Source organism: Eurosta solidaginis, chromosome 1 (genome assembly GCF_040869045.1).
Source record: "Eurosta solidaginis isolate ZX-2024a chromosome 1, ASM4086904v1, whole genome shotgun sequence".
NCBI classification, from domain to species: Eukaryota; Metazoa; Arthropoda; class Insecta; order Diptera; family Tephritidae; genus Eurosta; species Eurosta solidaginis.
Window position 1 is genome coordinate 365,121,399 of NC_090319.1, and position 19,588 is coordinate 365,140,986.

Sequence of the window (19,588 nt, forward strand, 5' to 3'; positions counted from 1 at the left end):
TACCTGAATTATTACGTGAATATCCCAATGAGCATTCCTTCGAAAATTTAGCTCATACTTAATATGAACTGAGATTCTAAAAAAATAATGATCAGAATTAAACATCCGAGAGCTATCTTCAGTAAGCATACTCCAAAGGCAAATCTAGAGAGTTTTTCACGCTATCACCTTTTTAAAATACTGAACCTCTTTTTGTGAAGCAACTTCACAACTTCTAGCGAGAAATACCATCCCATCAGTTAGGGGCGAATTCTCTTTAACACGGTACGAGTCCAGAGGCAACCAGAAAGGAGGTGGAATACAGCCTTTACTATCAAACCTCCTTACAGACCTATATGGTACCTGGAGTCTACCAGTGGTTGTAATGTCATAAGACAGAACACGGTCCTACTCTAAAGCAACGTCAGACCTGGTCATGTCAGCCTTCGTTCTTGAAAACTTACGTCAACTTGGTAATGCGACACCAATATTCTCTAGACAACAAGACCTTAATTGAAATCTCCCAAGTGCATGAATGGGACGATATCCCTATTTATAGGCATTTATCCCACGACCGTTCTTACGGAAGGCTCGCAAATAAATGGAAATTACAAACTAAGTGGCAGAACAGAGAGCACTACAAATGTATCTCATAAAAAATTCTGTATTTAGGCTTAAGTGAGTTTTGTACGACTTGATCCCTCCCCCACCTGGCATACCTTACCACTTCGCTTACGCATGAGTTCACTCAGGCATTCCTTATGTTACTGCTGGGCTATTATACGCACTCACACATATTCAAGTTATGCTATGGTACCAACAAAGCAGCAAATTTATTAACTTCCGCTCGATGTGAGAACAATTTTTGTTTGTCATAATTTTTGATTGAAGCTATTCTAAAGCTTTCTGATTTCCGTATCTAGACTATTTAACCTTCGAGTTTGGTATTAGGTTTGTTTGCTCAATGGCGTATACAACATACGGAACATAAACAACAGCATGGCTATTTTAGCCGAATTATAACAATTTATTTTTATTTGTTAATTGTGTTAGCAATTTTCCATCTCTTCTTGAGTCACTCACGTAAAGGAAGATTGAGAGGAGACGGAAATGAGACAGATAATTTTACGAACGTGGAGACGGAAATTTGGAGGGAGACAAAGACTGAGATTTACGGCTTATACGGAGACGGAGAAGAGCCAGATATTTTGACGAAGCTGGAGACGGGGAATTAGATGGAGAATAAGACTGAGATGGATACGGAGATGGAGAAGAGACAGATAATTTGACGAAGATTGAGACGGGGACTTAGATGGATACGGAGGCTTATACGGAGACGGAGGAGGATAAGATAAGGATACTTAGATGGAAACGGGGACTTTAGAAAAGACGGAATCTTAGACGGAAGCGGAGCAGAAACTTAGACTCAGATGTAGACTGAGAAGAGGACGGAGACTTAGACGGAGACTAAGATTGCGATGGCGTGTTATACAACGACCGCGACGAGGTGAAAATTTATCCGGTGACGTAGACTGAGATTGAGATGGCGTGTTACACAGCGACCGCTTCGAGGCGAAAACTTAGCCCGAGTCGTAGACTAAGCTCGAGACGGAGACTTAAACGGAGACGTGAGGGAGGCTGAGGCAGATATGGAGACCTATACGGAAATTTATACGAAGACAAGAAGGAGACAGACTTAGACGCAAACTTAAACGCAGACTTATACGAAGACGGAGACTGATAATGGGACCAAAACTATGATTAAGAGGAAGAGTGTGACGGAGACCTAAACGAGAAGTAGGAGTAAACAAATAATGAATTTGAGACGGAGACGGAGACGAAGGTGAAGACAGAGGTGGAGACGAAAACGCAAAAGAAGAGATGGAGGGTGAGCTATTAATAATTCCATGCACAGCGGCTTTTTATTGAGACAGAACCAAATAAAAAACAAGGATTGTAATTACACAAAGTTGACCTTAGAATTTTCTATTAGTAGGCTTTGCTTAAGCTCTACTACAAGCATAAAAAACAAGCAAAATATAATATAGAACTTTTTTTACATACTTACAGCCTGATCAAGCTTTCACAATCCAATAATTAATGCTTCTTATTTTCGTCGGGCAGTTGAAAAGCGGCGGCCGTTGTGGTGTGATGGTAGCGTGCTCTGCCTACCACACCAAATGTCCTGGGTTCACGCTCCGGTCAAAGCAACATCAAAATTTTAGAAACAAGCTTTTTAATTGGAAAAAAATGTTTCTAAGCGGGGTCGCCCCTCGGCAATGTTTGGTTAGCACTCCGAGTATATTTCTGTCATGAAAAGCCCTCAGTGAAAATTCATCTGCCTTGCAGATGCCGCTCGTAGCCGGCAAAAAGCAAGTAGATCCCGTCCCATCAATTTTTAGGAAGAACTAAAAAGGAACACGATGCAAATAGGAAGAGAAGCTCGGCCTAAAATCTCTTAGGAGGTTATCGCGCCTTACATAGCTTAAAAGTTAGTTGCAACAATAATAATTTGGCCAATAACTAAAGGAGAAAGTTTTTATTTAATACTTTTGTTTGATGAAAGTCTGTATGTACATAGCAGAACTCCTCTGAGAGCTGTAATTTTCAAAATCAAAGCAATTCTTGATGACTTCCGATTTTCTGCAATTAGTTTGAGCCGTGTACATAGAAAAATCATTTGAGACTATAGATAATCTTTAGTTTGTGAATGAGAAGGCGAGTCTACTTTTAATTGTTATTTACTTGCATAGAAATTGCCTATTTGTAATATTTGCTTTATGCTGTAGGGAAATCGATCGCAAGCCAGTTAAAGCTGCAGTTTTGTTTATGTGAGTGTAGTGGCAAATGAATAAGATTAGAGAAAGTTAGGAGAAGTTGCTGTTCTGGAGGTGTATTTGCAGGATTGTATTATCCTTTCTTCCCCTCCTTCCTAACACGCACGTCTTTTTCCTACAGCACTTATACCAGGTTCTTGATATCGCCTTCTCTACTTTTACATCGGCGATTAGAAAAATGGCAGCGGAAATTCTTCCACATTGCTCTTTTAGATTCCAAATTTGCGACCAACTCTTGCTCACTGCTCCCAGCAAACTTCTTCTCATCGAAATCGGTTGGAGCGACCATAGCTCACTTCTTAGTATTGACCGAAGCTGTGATAGTGCTTTCCAATCGTTCACTCGAGTTTTCATACCATGAAATTTTTTTTTGCACCCCAGTTATTGCTCCCTCAATGATGTCATCTTTCTCTCGCTTTCCATGTCAGACTCCTCTTTCAAAGCTTATTAACCTATACAACCGCTATCTTTAATATTTTCTTATCCTTATGATTTATCGTATGACCTCTTCGAAATAATTAAGAATATAAATAATATGGCTGCAAATCCTTCAGCAATAACGGATTGCAGAGTACCCTGAATTGGGACGGTGGCAGTTCTTTGTTGCCGGCAGTCTGCTGCCTTTTGCAGCGGAACAGCATAAATGCAGATCCATAAACAGTCTTAGAGTAAGGTAGTTTGGTGTTAAGATAAGCCCTCACATCAACGACAAGATGCCTGGCTAAGTGCGAATTTAAAGCCAGTATGCAACTTCGTCAAAGGTTGGGGTTTTGTGTTCTTCATCCCTCTCGCGATCTAACAACGAGGAGAAGTAATTTTTATAGTTTAATTGTTGATCGATTTTTCTTTATGCTCTTCCATCAGAAGAAAGCAAAATGGGTGAAAGTGATTATTTTTCGGGCTGCAAGACCAAAGAACACTGATGCGACGGCACAAAAAAACAGTGTATCGAAAAACCTCGCCTCGCTTTCCCAACACAAAACCAATACCGTGGCTCCAACTTGCGCTTTCCTCCTTAAGTAGACGATCGTTTACCCATTGTATAACAAACAAATAAAGTTGTCTAAGTTCGGGTGCAACCGAACATTATATACTCAGCGTGAGCTTCAATCGCACATTTCATTTCAGATAAATTACTTTTAAACATAACACGTGGCACAGCCCGTTTAAAAGAAAAATATCTCCCCATTTCCTCTTACAATAAAACTTGATAAGTGAAATATCATTGATTCAAAACTATTTTTCGCTAAGTTATAGCTTATTATTCTAGTCTACGACGCTTTTAAACTTGTTTTATATCTAAGTTGCCGTGATGTTTAACCGATCCCGTCCATTTTTACTAGAAATATTTTCTGCTATAAGGAAAATATGTGTACAAAATTTCATTACGATGCGTTAATTTTTCTTCGAGTTATGGCTTCCGAAACATAGAAAATTGCTTAGTTATAAAAGGGGCGGTGCCACACCTATTTACAAAAATGTTCGTGTTTTCCAATTTAATGTTATAATTAAATTTAAAAAGCAAAACTCTATTGATACAAAGGTCTTTTTCGCTAAGATATAGCTTATTATTTTCGTACACGACCTTTTTAAAAATCTTTTATATAAAAGTGGGCGTGGTGCTTATCCAATTTCGTTAATTTTTCTTCAAAGCATTCGTTACATCTCTGCCGAATTTTGTTACGATAGGTTTAACGATTTTTGATTTATGATTAATAATATTTGTAAAATTTATTTTATCACAAGTGGGCGGTGCCACGCCCATTTCAAAAAAATGTTTCAAATTTTTATCAAGAGTCTCAATATCAGTATACATGTCAAATTTCAACATTCTAGGTGTATTATTTACTAAATAATCAGGTTTTTTGTGTTTTTCAAAATGTTATATATAGAACAAGTAAGGAAGGCTAAGTTCGGGTGTAACCGAACATAACATACTCAGTTGAGAGCTATGGAGACAAAATAAGGAAAATCAATCTGGGGTAACCCTGGAATGTGGTTGTATAACATGTGTATCAAATGAAAGGTATTAAAGAGTATTTTAAGAGAGAGTAGGCCATAGTTCTATGGATGAAAGCCATTTAGGGATATCGCCATAAAGGTAGACCAGGGCTGACTCTAGAATTTGTTTGTACGATATGGGTATCAAATGAAAGGTGTTACTGAGCATTTTAAGAGGGAGTGGGCCTTAGGTCTATCGGTGGATGCCTTTTCGAGATGTCCCCATTAAGGTGGACCAGGGGTGATTCTATAATGTGTTTGTACGATATGGGTATCAAATGAAAGCTGTTAATGAGTATTTTGAAAAGGAGTGATCCTTAGTTCCATAGGTGGACGCCGTTTCGAGATATCGCCATAAAGGTGGACCAGGGGTGTCTCTAGAATGTGTTTGTACGATATGGGAATCAAATGAAAGGTGTTACTGAGCATTTTAAGAGGGAGTGGGCATTAGGTCTATAGGTGGACGCCTTTTCGAGATATCGCCATTAGGGTGGGCCAGGGTGACTCTAGAATGTGTTTGTACGATATGGGTATCAAATGAAAGGTGGTAATGAGTATTTTAAAAGGGAGTAATCCTTAGTTCTATAGGTGGACGCCTTTTCGAGATATCGCCATTAGGGTGGGCCAGGTGTGACTCTAGAATGTTTGTACGATATGGGTATCAAACGAAAGGTGTTACTGAGCATTTTAAGAGGGAGTGGGCATTAGGTCTATAGGTTGACGCCTTTTCGAGATATCGCCATTAGGGTGGGCCAGGGTGACTCTAGAATGTGTTTGTACGATATGGGTATCAAATGAAAGGTGGTAATGAGTATTTTAAAAGGGAGTAATCCTTAGTTCCATAGGTGGACGCCTTTTCGAGATATCGCCATTAGGGTGGGCCAGGTGTGACTCTAGAATGTTTGTACGATATGGGTATCAAACGAAAGGTGTTACTGAGCATTTTAAGAGGGAGTGGGCATTAGGTCTATAGGTGGACGCCTTTTCGAGATATCGCCATTAGGGTGGGACAGGGGTGACTCTAGAATGTTTGTACGATATGGGTATCAAACGAAAGGTGTTACTGAGCATTTTAAGAGGGAGTGGACATTAGGTCTATAGGTGGACGCCTTTTCGAGATATCGCCATTAGGGTGGGCCAGGGGTGACTCTAGAATGTTTGTACGATATGGGTATCAAACGAAAGGTGTTACTGAGCATTTTAAGAGGGAGTGGACATTAGGTCTATAGGTGGACGCCTTTTCGAGATATCGCCATTAGGGTGGGCCAGGGTGACTCTAGAATGTGTTTGTACGATATGGGTATCAAATGAAAGGTGGTAATGAGTATTTTAAAAGGGAGTAATCCTTAGTTCTATAGGTGGACGCCTTTTCGAAATATCGCCATTAGGGTGGGCCAGGTGTGACTCTAGAATGTTTGTACGATATGGGTATCAAACGAAAGCTGTTACTGAGCATTTTAAGAGGGAGTGGGCATTAGGTCTATAGGTGGACGCCTTTTCGAGATATCGCCATTAGGGTGGGCCAGGGGTGACTCTAGAATGTTTGTACGATATGGGTATCAAACGAAAGGTGTTACTGAGCATTTTAAGAGGGAGGGGCATTAGGTCTATAGGTGGACGCCTTTTCGAGATATCGCCATTAGGGTGGGACAGGGGTGACTCTGGTATGTTTTTGTACGATATGGATATCAAATTAAAGGTATCAATGAGGGTTTTAAAAGCGAGTGGCCCTTAGATGTATATGTGAAGGCGTTCTCGCGATATCGACCAAAATGTGGACCAGGTGATCCAGAAAATCTTCTGTCGGGTACTGCTAATTTATTTATACATGCAATACCACTAACAGTATTCCTGCCAAGATTCCAAGGGCTGTTGATTTCGCCTTGTAGAACTTTTTCATTTTCTTCTACTTAATATGGTAGGTGTCACACCCATTTTACCAAGTTTTTTTCTAAAGTTATATTTTGCGTCAATAGACCAATACAATTACCATGTTTCATCCCTTCTTTCGTAATTGGTATAGAATTATGGCATTTTTTTCATTTTTCGTAATTTTCGATATCGTTAAAGTGGGCGTGGTTATGGTCAGATTTCGCCCATTTTTTATACCAAGAAAGAGTGAGCTCAGGTAAGTACGTGGGCTAAGTTTAGTAAAGATATATCGGATTTTGCTGAAGTTATTGTGTTAATGGCCGAGCGGAAGGACAGACGGTGGACTGTCTATAAAAACTGGGCGTGGCTTCCACCGATTTCGCCCATTTTCACAGAGAATAGTTACCGTCATAGAATCTATGCTCCTACCAAATTTGAGAAGGATTGGTAAATTTTTGTTCGACTTATGGCAATAAAAGTATTCTAGACAAACTAAATGAAAATGGGCGGAGCCACGCCCATTTTGAAATTTTCTTTTATTTTTGTATTTTGTTGCATCATATCATTACTTGAGTTGAATTTTGACTTAATTTACTTATATACAGTAAAGATATTAAATTTTTTGTTAAAATTTGAATTTAAAAAATTTTTTTTTTTAAAAGTGGGCGTGTTCTTCATCCAATTTTGCTAATTTTTATTTAGCACATATAGAGTAATAGTAATAACGTTCCTGCCAAATTTCATCATGATATCTTCAACGACTGCCAAATTACAGCTTGCAAAACTTTTAAATTACCTTCTTGTAAAAGTGGGCGGTGCCACGCCCATTGTCCAAAATCTTACTAATTTTCTATTCTGCGTCATAACGTCAACCCATCTACCAAGTTTCGTCGCTTTATCTGTCTTTTGTAATGAGTTATCGCACTTTTTCGGTTTTTCGAAATTTTCGATATCGAAAAAGTGGGCGTGGTTATAGTCCGATATCGTTCATTTTAAATAGCGATCTGAGATGAGTGCTCAGGAACCTACGTACCAAATTTCATCAAGATACCTCAAAATTTACTCAAGTTATCGTGTTAACGGACGGACGGACGGACGGACGGACGGACATGGCTCAATCAAATTTTTTTTCGATCCTGATTATTTTGATATATGGAAGTCTATATCTATCTCGATTCCTTTATATATGTACAACCAACCGTTATCCAATCAATCTTAATATACTCTGTGAGCTCTGCTCAACTGAGTATAAAAAGTGGGTCCAGAGAAGCTCGCGTAGCAAATTTGGTGAATATATCTCAATATTTACTCAAGTTGTCGTGTAAACGGACAGACAGACGGACATGGCTCAATTAAATTTTTTTTCGATACCGAAGATTTTGATATATGGAAGTCTATATCTATATCTTTATACCTGTACAACCAACCGTTATCCAATCAAAGTTAATATACTCTGTGTGCAAAGCACGCTGAGTATAAAAATGTTCACATATGTACATATGTACAGCAGTAAGCCCGAAAAAGCAGAGTCCATTTTTATTAATTATTAAATTCTTCTTTTTTACGGTGATTTGAGATAAAATTTCAATGAATTTTGGTTACTGTAACTATGCACACCATTCGAAAAAGTTCCTCAAAAAACTCGAGAACCTTTTCAAAAAAAACTTTCTGAATTTGTTGAAGTATGCAGTTTTGTGCCCCAATCAATTTTATTTTTGTAAAGTGTAAGTATAGGTCTCCCAGAACTCCTATTGCTTTTTGACAATTATACAATATTACAATATTTTTCCGAAAGTTGTTTTACATTTTCTTCCATACGAAGGACTTATAGCTTTTTTTTTTGTGTGGCAGAAAACACCTTACGGAAAGAAACTTTCAATAATTCGAGTTTTGAGAGAGCTATAACTTACACTTCGTTAGACTAAAGTCAACTGGGCTTTAAAACCGCAAGCTCAAAAAAATTTAGAAAACTTTAAATAAGAAGTTCGAAATTTTGAACTTTTTTTGAAAATGTTTTTGATCAACTAGACCGCAGACTGAAAAAATCAGAAACCCCCAAATAAAAAGTTAAAAATTTTCGAAAAGTTTTCTGGAATTTTCGAATTTTTCCGAACACGCTTTTGCGCTACGAAACCGCATACTCGATAAAATTCAGAAAAATCAATAAAAAGCAAGAAATTTTCTCGAATGTTTTCGAAAACGGTTTCGAGCTACGAAATAGCATGCTCCAAAAAAAAGTTCAGAATATTTTAATTAAAAGTTCGAAATTTTCATTAAATTTTTTCAAAGTCTTCAACCTTATCGAAAACGCTTTTGAGCTACAAGCCGCAAACTTAACAAAAAATTCAGAAAACTAATAAAAAGTACAAAGTTTAAATAAAATTTTCTCGAATTTTCAAAAGTTTTCAAGCTATGGTTCGAGTTTTCGTAAAATTTTTAAGGATTTCCGAATCCTTTCGGGCTACAAAACCGCGTACTAAAAAAAATTCAGAAAACTGAAAACACTAGTTTTTTTTTCTCGAATTTTCGAATTTTTTGAAAATATTTTTAAGCTACAACACCGCGTACTCGAAAAGATTCTGAAAACTTTAAATAAAAGGTTTGTAAGGTTAAAAACTCTTCTGAGACACAAACCTTCATGCTCGAAAAAAAACACAAAAACTTTAAATCAAAAGTTCGAAATCGTCGTAAAACCCGCTCGAATTTTCGAAAACATTTTTGAGCTGCATAAGCGCACACTCAAAAAAATTCAGAAAACTCTAAATAAAGAGTTCGAAATATTCTTTAAATATTTCTCGAATTTCAGAATTTTTTCGAAAATGATTATGAGCTACATAACGGCAAACTCAAAAAAATTCAGTAAACTCGAGATAAAAGTTTCGAAATTTTTGTAAAATTTTCGCAAATGTTTAGAATTTTTTCGAAAACTTGTTTGAGCTGCAAAATCTCACGCTCAAAATAATTCATAAAGCACTAAACAAAAAGCTCGAAATTTTTGTGAAATTTTATCGTAATTTCGAATTTTTTCGAAAACATCTTTGATATTGGTTTGTACAGTTTCAGTTACAAAATTTAAAAGAGCTTTTTCTTAAATTATGAAATCTAGAAAAAAAGAACTTACTAAGCTAAATCTTATGAAAATGTCCACTGCTACTTCGGTGTACGCTGCTGTATATGTATGTAATATTGAAGTAAATGTGCTATGTAAATATCTGATACTGATAATAATCGCCAAGTGCAGCAAATATGTGTAAGCAAATAAATATAGACATAAATAAATGTTTTTTTATAATTACTAGAGTACCCTGCCATAAGCCTGTAAATATTTTTACGCATTCAGGGATACTCGCACGCATACACTCACAAACAGGCTTCAGGCAAAGGAAAACTAAAGGCAAACAATTTCAGAAATGCCTGTCGTAACCGAAAATAAATTAAAGTTAATTAAATTCTCGCTTTGCTATATGAGGCTTCTGCTTCAATAATTACATATAAATAAATATATATATATATATATATATATATTTGTATGCGTATGAATTATGTACAAAAAAATGTTGAGTACACGCGCAGGCCATGCCATCTAAGTGAAATACCTAACTATGTAAGTATGTATATTTATATGTGTGTTTGCATTATTGTTTGTTTATTTACGCCGCAGCACGCAGACAATGTAATATATACAAAGTAAACAAACAAACAAACAGCAAATTTACTTAAAAGCATACATCACTTCAAACATATGTTTTGGTAGGAGGAAGCCACTATTATGAATATGCAAGGTGTATGTATGTATATGTAAAGATTCACAGGACGTGTTGCCCAAATACTCAAAACAGTCAACACAAAAGGCGTCAGTCACTCAGCTAGACATCAACAGCACAAAGTAGGAATCTCAAAATTTGATTTGAATGCTGCGGTGGCAAATACAAACAAAATATAAGCATACTATACCAATTTAAACAAAAGTGTACACCTGAGTAAATATAGGAGTGTGCTTTTATAAAAGGGTGTACTGAAACATTCGTACTATTCCGAAATATTTTCAGAGAGGTATATCAAGAGGATGCTCGTGCACAGAATTCAATAGCACCCTCCCTGGCATCTATAGCTCAAATTCTCTTATTGTTGACTTGAGCATTCGTATTGCATTAGACCGTGGCTCCGCATATTTTTTTTTATTTTTTTTTATCGGCGAATTTGTATAATCTTGTGTCTCAAAATAGCACAAGATCTAATTAACCCCCAAAAAATTTAAAGGCAACGCAATTTCATCTGAGCCCAAAATATCCCATCGAAATTAGTTCAACAAAAAATTTAACCCAAAGTTATTCCACCAAGGTTCTCATTACGAACCAAAGAACTACAGGCCAATCAGTATTTCGTTCCTTGTACCTCAAAAGGAGAGGGAAATTAGTTACTTCTGAGCATTAACAGCTTTCTGGATGATCAACTAAATGGAGTGAAATCAGTTAAAGATGGCTACAGTGCCCAGGTTTTCGTACATCTCAACAAACCTGTCCAAATTGGTATATTGAAAGATAACGTCACGTTTACACCCTAAGCAGGGATACAATTTCCACACTCATAGTAGAATTAACTGGAAACTTTCTTATTGGTAGGCATGATGTAGGAGTTTTAGGGTCGAAGATGATGAGCAAACTGTGGATCACCTCAACTGCAATTGCTCGACTTAAGGTGGAGTCTTGTCGGCCGCCGTGGTGGGCTCACAAACAATTTTTTTTTTTTCAACTACAAGAAAGTTCTTTAAGCGGAGTTGCCCCTTAGCAGTACTTTGACAAGCATTCCGAGTATTTTTCTGGTATGAAAAGCTTCCCAGTGAAAAATATTATTCTGTTCAAATGCCACTCGGAGTCGGAAAAATAAAAAGGAGCATGACACAAATTGGAAGAGAAAATGGGCCTAAATCATGCTTTGCATTTCTTAGCTTTTATTTGGAGCCTGATAGTGCTGTTTTGGAGCTCCCTTTCTGGATAATGTTCAGCAGGAGTATGACATAAAGTACTTGGTAGCCTTTATCAGGTCCGAAAAATGGTTTGGAGAGGAGGGGCAATTGTTGCTTTTTGGGGTATCAAAATGGACCTACTAATACTGGGGTATATTTGCCTCCGCAGAGGCCACTTCAACCTAGCCTATTCCACGAATATTCGTTCTTTGGAAAGCTTACCAAACTACGCCGGTAAATGTGCAACCGAACCTTTATTTGTTAAAAAAAAAATATGGCCTCAAAACCTTTACCAAGTTTTGAGCGCCAACTTTCTTTATTATTCGGTTGAAAGTTTGCACACAATTTTCTCGCGAATTTGAAAACATACTCGCTTAAAATATACCGCCAACCTTGCCTTGATATTTTCTTGGAGACCCGTCTACTAAAATTTTCCTTAACATACGTTTTTTTTTTTTGTTTTTTTTTTTTTTTTCTTTTCGTTCTCTTTCCCCTACTTTTCCTTTTTCTCATCCTTTTAACTTTGCTTTTCTTTTTTCTTTCATTTTACTTTTTTTTTTTTTTACTTTTTCTCTTATTTTCTCCTTTCTTTTTACTTTGCTCGATTATTATTTTCCTCTCAGCATTATGCAAGCCTATAACTTTCCTGTGCAAATTGATTCGTTCTTTTGATGTCTTTGGATATTACAAATTATAGACAATGTTTATAAATATATTTGCTTATTCATATTGCAACACCCTATACATACAAATTGAGTAAATGCTTTGTGATTATAAGTGCTTTGCATCAAGTAAGTAAGCCCGTAAATAACCAAACAATTTACGTGCTTAGGCAACTTACTCATGACAAAGATAGACTTGCGAACAAATCCCTTAGAAAACTACTATCAATAGCTTGCATGCCCGGGTTTCAACACAGCCATAAATTTGTGCTTGCACACACATCTAAGAGGGCACAGGTTTTATATTTGCAAGAAGCTGCATTTACTCTCTGCTGCTTCTATTGCTGCTTCGGCTACCACAACTGAATAAGTGGCAAGTACTCGTACCTCTCACAACCTTGAATGTGGTATATGTGTAATATATTATATTACAAATTAACTGTAACTTTTTGGTAGTTGCTCTTTACTTGCCACATTTTCAACAGACGACTGAATATTTGTAGCTGTTTTAAAGTGCAGGAGTACAAGTGAGATACAAATTGTTGTTAACGTACTTCAATTTTGGGTTTTATTTATGTTAATATAATGTGATAAAACAAATTGAGTCGGTGTGTGTGTGCATATATGTATGTATAAATTTATGGGAAATGCATATTTTGAAAACATTTAGTAAACTAAGCAAATCTGTGCACATACATTTGTATTATAATTGATAGGTTACCTTATAAGGGATTTAAAAGGAATTTGTAAACACTTTTTTAATGCAACAATGGACTCACCTTTCTCAAATAGCGCTAATTAATTTGCTATAGAGCAAGTTGAAACATTTTTTTTTTTGCTCATCCGATTTCAGAGAAGAAAAAAATAGTCAACATGTAGTAACATGAAATAAATTTAAATACTTTTCCCCCTAGTCTTTCCAGCGGAGTGTGGGCCACTCTCTTCTCAGTCGGAGCATCATTTTTCCTTCGCATAAGATGGTTTAGGAAACGTAGCCGCAGTGTTTTCATTCGCTGAACTATGTTGATGTCTGTATAAAGCACGGACAACTCATCATTAAATCTTCTTCAATACTCGACTTTGCCAATGCTTAGAGATTCGTTAATATTTCGATGAAATTATCTTTTGAACATTCCAAGAGCCACCTAATCAGATATTGTTAGTGTACACGTTTATAGACCATATATCAGGGCGGGTAGGATTAGTGACTTGTAGAGGATGATCTTCGAGTACCGAGAGAGGACGTTACAGCAGTTTTGCGGTGAATTAAAATTTAGACATACATTACAGCATATATGTAGGTAGCTCCTTTTCGTGCTGTCGAAGTCGGCTTTAAAATCGAGGCTGTTGTTGTTGTTGTTGTAGCGATAAGGTTGCTCCCCGAATGCTTAGGGGAGTGTTATCGATGTGATGGTCCTTTGCCGGAAATAAATCCGGTACGCTCCGGTACCATAGCACCATTAAGGTGCTAGCCCGACCATATCGGGAACGATTTATGTGGCCACATTAAACCTTCAGGCCATTCCCTCCCTCCCTACCTCCAAGTTCCATGAGGAGCTTGGGGTCGCCAGAGCCTCGTCTGTTAGTGAAACAGGATTCGCCGCGGATAGGTGAGGTTGACAATTGGGTTTTGGAGAAGCTATATATTGCGCTGGCAACCTGAAAGGTTGCGCTACATAGCCCCTTGAATCTGGTATTTTAGTTGCCTCTTACGACAGGCATGCCTACCGCGGGTATATTCTTATCCCCTAACCCGAGGTGATGTCTGTCAGTGTTTCTTTCGTAAAAATTTTTCAAGATTGATGCATAGTAAAAATCTGGTCGATAATAGATTTAACAACTCTGAAGCCGCACTGATATGGTACAATCACCCGATTTACGGTGGGCTACAATCTTCCGCATAATATACTGGACAGGATCATACATGTGAAACTAAGAAGGCTGATTCCACTACAGTTGACATAGTTTGCAGAATCTCTCTTCTTGTAGATTGGGTAAAGAAAATTTGATTCCAATCTTCAGGCATGATCCGACCATATTTTGCAAAAAATCTGATGCGTGCACCTTGTCAGCTACCCGTCGGCGTACTTGAATAGCTCCGCAAGCAATCCATCAACTCCCGTGACGTTGTTGTCTCTTAATCTGGTTATTTCTATTCTTACTGCATCATAATATAATGGGCAGAGAAGTGCTCTCTCTATAATCTAAGTATTTGAATATTGGTTACAACTACTTTTGATCCGGACTAAAGGCTCTTGGTAATCCTTGACTGCTACCTACATATATGTCAAGATTCTTGCACTCATGCCTTTCTGACTCCTGACGCTTTTTTCTTACTGTAAAAGTTTTTCGCTTAATTGTTCAGCTCACAGTAGCGTCCTCACACTCTTTTTGTTGCGTTCGGTTTTAACGTAGCCCTTTGGGCAGCGTTCTTTCTTCGTGCCAGTTGCTTTTCCGTGGGCGCAGGAACCCAATTTTATCATCGGTGCCGTACGTAGTGCTTTAGAGATACGCTCCTACTGCTCCTCTATTCCGTCCAATTGACTTATGTCCTCAGAGAGCACGTGCTCTGTTACAATTAAAGCCTTTCGACGTATTGCTTTCGTTTTGCTTTTGCTTTGTTGCTCGCTTTTAGCCGTGCAGATGCGAGCACTTATTTTGGCTGCGCCTCTAGTGAAAGGCATGCCTTATTAAGTGTATTTCATTTGGGATACAGCCATGTTAGCTTGATGAATATTTGTATACATGCACCTCGTCTTGGATACGACCATGTTTTGAGCACCGGCAAAAGCCATCGGTCTCATTTCACTAGAAGAGGCTTCACTGCGGAGCCTGAACTATCCGACAATGAGGCCGAAAGCACCTAGCACTAGTATTAAAGTTTTCAATCATGACTTTAATAAAATGGCGGAGGTAGCGCTCGTATGTGCGTTCTACGAGTTCGTAGGATGCGTCGTTCACTTCATCTTTCTTCTCCTCCACTGGGAGCAGTGTTTCTACAGTTCCCAAAATAAAATTTGATTAAAGCATAGCACATACGGTGAATAGGAGAACTTATTAGTTGCCAAATTATAAGAAAACTAACCAATGTTCAAAATTATATGTTTGAGAAAATGTCAAGGCTTAGCATCCTTATGGAAGACTCACGGAAAAGAGGTTTCTTAAAAGTTTCCAACAGCTGCCTTGCTGTGGTAGAAGCCTACACGTTTACCAGACAGAAGGTTTTCCCGGTAGAAGCAACACCAAAAATTTAGAAAAAAGCTTCTTCAACTGGAAAAAAAATTCTAAGCATGGTCACCCCTCAGCAGTAACTTTGCAAACACGCCGAATGTATTTCTTTCGTCTAAAGCTTTTGAGAGAAAATGCATCTACCTTTAATTTCTTATAATCTGGACCCGTATTACGTTTAACAATCAGTGAATGTAAGCTTTTTTCGTTCAAACGATAACCATGCAATTTTCAAACTATTTACTAAATTATAATTAGTTCTAACGAGTCGCATTTTGCCGCTATTTCACACAGTCATTAATCCGATCCACCATTTTAGAAATATTATGATTTAAAACATGAGATAAAATCACGGATCATAGAACGTAGTAAGATCCTTGCTGTTTGCAATAGCTCCTGGTAAAATTTCAAAGTTGAAATTTCAAAATATACCGCTGCCTTTTAATTTTAGTATATAAAAAACACATGTCACAAGTTTGAGGCCAATGGACTCCTAAACTACTGAACCGATTTTGAACTTGTTTTGCACCACGTGTGTAGTTTGATATAGCTTGAAATATAGGATAGATTATATCTCAGTTCATAGTCGCAATATTATTTTATTGCAATTTTTTTATTTGTTTATACGTAATATTAAAATGTTACGTATACGCAGTGGCACTCATATTTTCAGGTGGTGCGGATATACTTCCGTGTAATTGCTTGGTGTTAAATAAAACAACCTGCTTATCAATAAAAAATATTATAGCGAATGATATCAAGCATAGCACATCACCAGGCCCGTCGAGAGGGGGGGGGGGGGGGGGGGGGGGACATTTTTTTTTAATACAGGAGAGTCTTACGTTGTTCCATGTGCAATTTTTAGCCGAATTTCAAAAGCAACGAAAATCTGCATTTCGTTTTAATATTATGGTGAAGTGTGAAAAATAAAAACCAATATATATAAAGGAAAGGCTAAAATGTGTGTTAGTTGGTCGCCGGTGTTTGAAGAGATGAGTTGCTCGATTTTGTTCAAACTTCCACACAAGTTGCGTAAACATCACGCGGTGGTTACTACAGGTACAGGGTCTCGAGATATAGGCCGAAACGTAGGCCAGTGAATGCCCAGACAGTGTTTATACAATATGGATAACAAATGAAAGCTGTTGATGAGTGCTTTGGTACAGAGTAATACATTATCCAGAGACGGACTGGGACTGGGATTAGGACTATCACTGGGACTGAGACACGGAGTGGGACTGGAACTAAGACTCGGAGTGGGATTGGGACTGGGACTGGAATAAAATACATACCACCCTTTGCGACAGGCAATAACGGATACAGAAGAATGAGAAGGAATTGAGAGAAGAGAAAAGAGAGAAGGAGATTGAGAAAGATGTGGAATGAGACGAAGATGGAGATAGATGAATCGAAAAAGACGGAGGGAGGAGTGAATAAAAGGATTAGGAAAAAGTGGAAGGGGGGGAGGGGGGGGGGGGGGGGCAGAGTCAGACTGAAAAAGCTCATTAAAATGTATGCAGATAGGAAGGACAACGTCTGCCGGGTCTTCCAGTACATTTATATAAAGGAAGTGTTTATATCTTTTTATATTTAGAGCTGCCAGGGTATATTAATTTTGTTCGCATAACGGTACCCCGTAACGGCATGAACTAATCGAGTTAGATATAGACTTCTATATATAAAAATGATCAGGGCGAAAAAATAAATTCATTTAGCCATGCATGTCCGTCCCTCCGTCCGCCTGTTTGTACGTAAACACGATAACTTGAGTGAATTTTGAGGTATCTTAATGAATTTGAGTATGTAAGTTCGTGGGCACCCATCTCAGATCGCTATTTAAATGAACGAAATCGGACTAAAACCACGCCCACTTTTTCGATATCGAAAATTTTGAAAAACCGAAAAGAGCTATAATTCATTAAAAAATACGGATAAAGCAATGAAACTTGGTAAACGGGTTGACCTTAATACGCAGAATAGAAAATTAGGAAAATTGTGGGCAACGGGCGTGGAACCACCTACTTTTAAAAGAAGGTAATTTAAAAGTTGTTCAAGCTGTAATTTGGCAGCTGAGTATGTAATGTTTGGTTATACCAGAACTTAGTCCTCCTTACTTGTTTTTATTTAACCTTTATTTTAGATTTGGCCTTACATTAAAGATATACCTGGGTAAAGCAAAAAAATTGCTTAAATTTTAAATTGACATATCAGTTAGCTCTGAGAAGTGAATATTAAATGCGTCCTAATCAAAGCGCTCTTAAAACAGCCTGAGGGTCTTTATTAATAGCTCAAGGCAGAAAGATAATTTTTTTTGCAATGAAAATAGTTTTTTTCTACAATCTGGATCTATATTTTATGGAAATTTCTGGAAGCATATACAAAAATGTTGAATTATTTGGCACATAAGTAATATAATAACAAAGCATTTACAGCATTACAGCATTGGAATACATACAAACATACATACATATGTAAAACACAAATAAAATAACAGCTAAATTTTAATAAAAGACATTATTAAAAAGAAGGAATGCAATACAATTTACATCTTATCTGTACACACACACATACACACTCCTTTGAATGTAAAACAAACATATGCAATTATGCTACTATATGTTAACACACACTCACACATACATATATAATCATATCTAGCACAATAACAGCTTGCGGCTCTATCATTCCTACTTTTGTGATGCTTTTGTGCTTTCACTGCTTTCAAAAACAAATCAAACTTCATTCTTTTTTGGCCTTCTTCATCCACTGTCACTTCTACGCCAATATCACAAATTCCCATCAGCAATCAGCATGAAGCACTTTGGTGTTTTCACAAAGTAAAAGTCTGCTGAGGGCCTTTTTCGCAGCAAAGCCTTTTAAATAACAAAAACCAGATCAGAATAAATGAAAAAAATTTCAAAAGCTTAAAATATGAGTAATTTATTACAACAAATGTAATGTACTTATTCTGATGTTTGGCTATGATTCAGTAAAATTTTGTTCGTTAATGCTGAGGGCGGAGTGAGTTTGGTTCGTGGAAATGAATGGGAGTGTTTACTTTGAAAACTAGTTTGCTTTGACGTCAAAGCATGAGGTTTGCAAAAAAAATGTTTTCAATTTCATTTAATAGAAATAGTTGGTTCAATATCACTTCCTTAGGTACGTATTCATGATAACTACAATATCTTAATTATTCGTATATCTCCGATTCAATTGTTTTGTTATGAGTTCCTATTTATAGGATTATGTTTTAAACGAGAAATCACCAAGTAGATTTTTCTTCCCAACATTAGTTTATATGTATATTTGTCGAAGTGATTCCATTTCTATAGAAACTTCATTACCCTCTGCATTTAAAAGTGATTTTCGACTCCGAACTTTATAATCACTTGAAAAGAGCTTACAGCAACGCAAACAAGTAAGAACGGGACTGTCTTCGGCTCTGCCGAAGACTTCATACCCTTCATGAATGGGGCTGAACAATAATCTTATCCCGTTCGTAATCTCTGAATAATCGGATGTATAAGTTAAGAAATATATAGTGAACAGATCTACATACCTAAACGATTTTTAAGATAAATATAAAATAAAAAATAGGTAGGTTCTTTGTGTGAGGATGCAAAGCTTCACGTTTTTTGTGGTCTGCATGTAAAAACTATGACTACGAATCACGTATTTCAAAAATATATGACGTAAACGTAACTATTTGATGAAATTTGATGAATTTTGAAGCTTCTAGCCGTAAAAAAGGGGCAAAAATGACAGTTTATATGAAGTATATTATATATATACCACCGATCTCTATGATTTTTTCAGACAACAATATATGCTATATACGTAAGCAATCGGTGAAATTTGAAGCTTATAGCTGTTAAAATGGGGTAGAAATTGCGAAAAGTTTCTTATCTGAACAATCGGATGTATGAGATATATACTATATATACAACCGATCTCTATGATTTTTTCAGACAACAATATATGCTATATACGTAAGCAATAGGCGAAATTTGAAGCTTCTAGCTGTTAAAATGGGGCTAAAATTT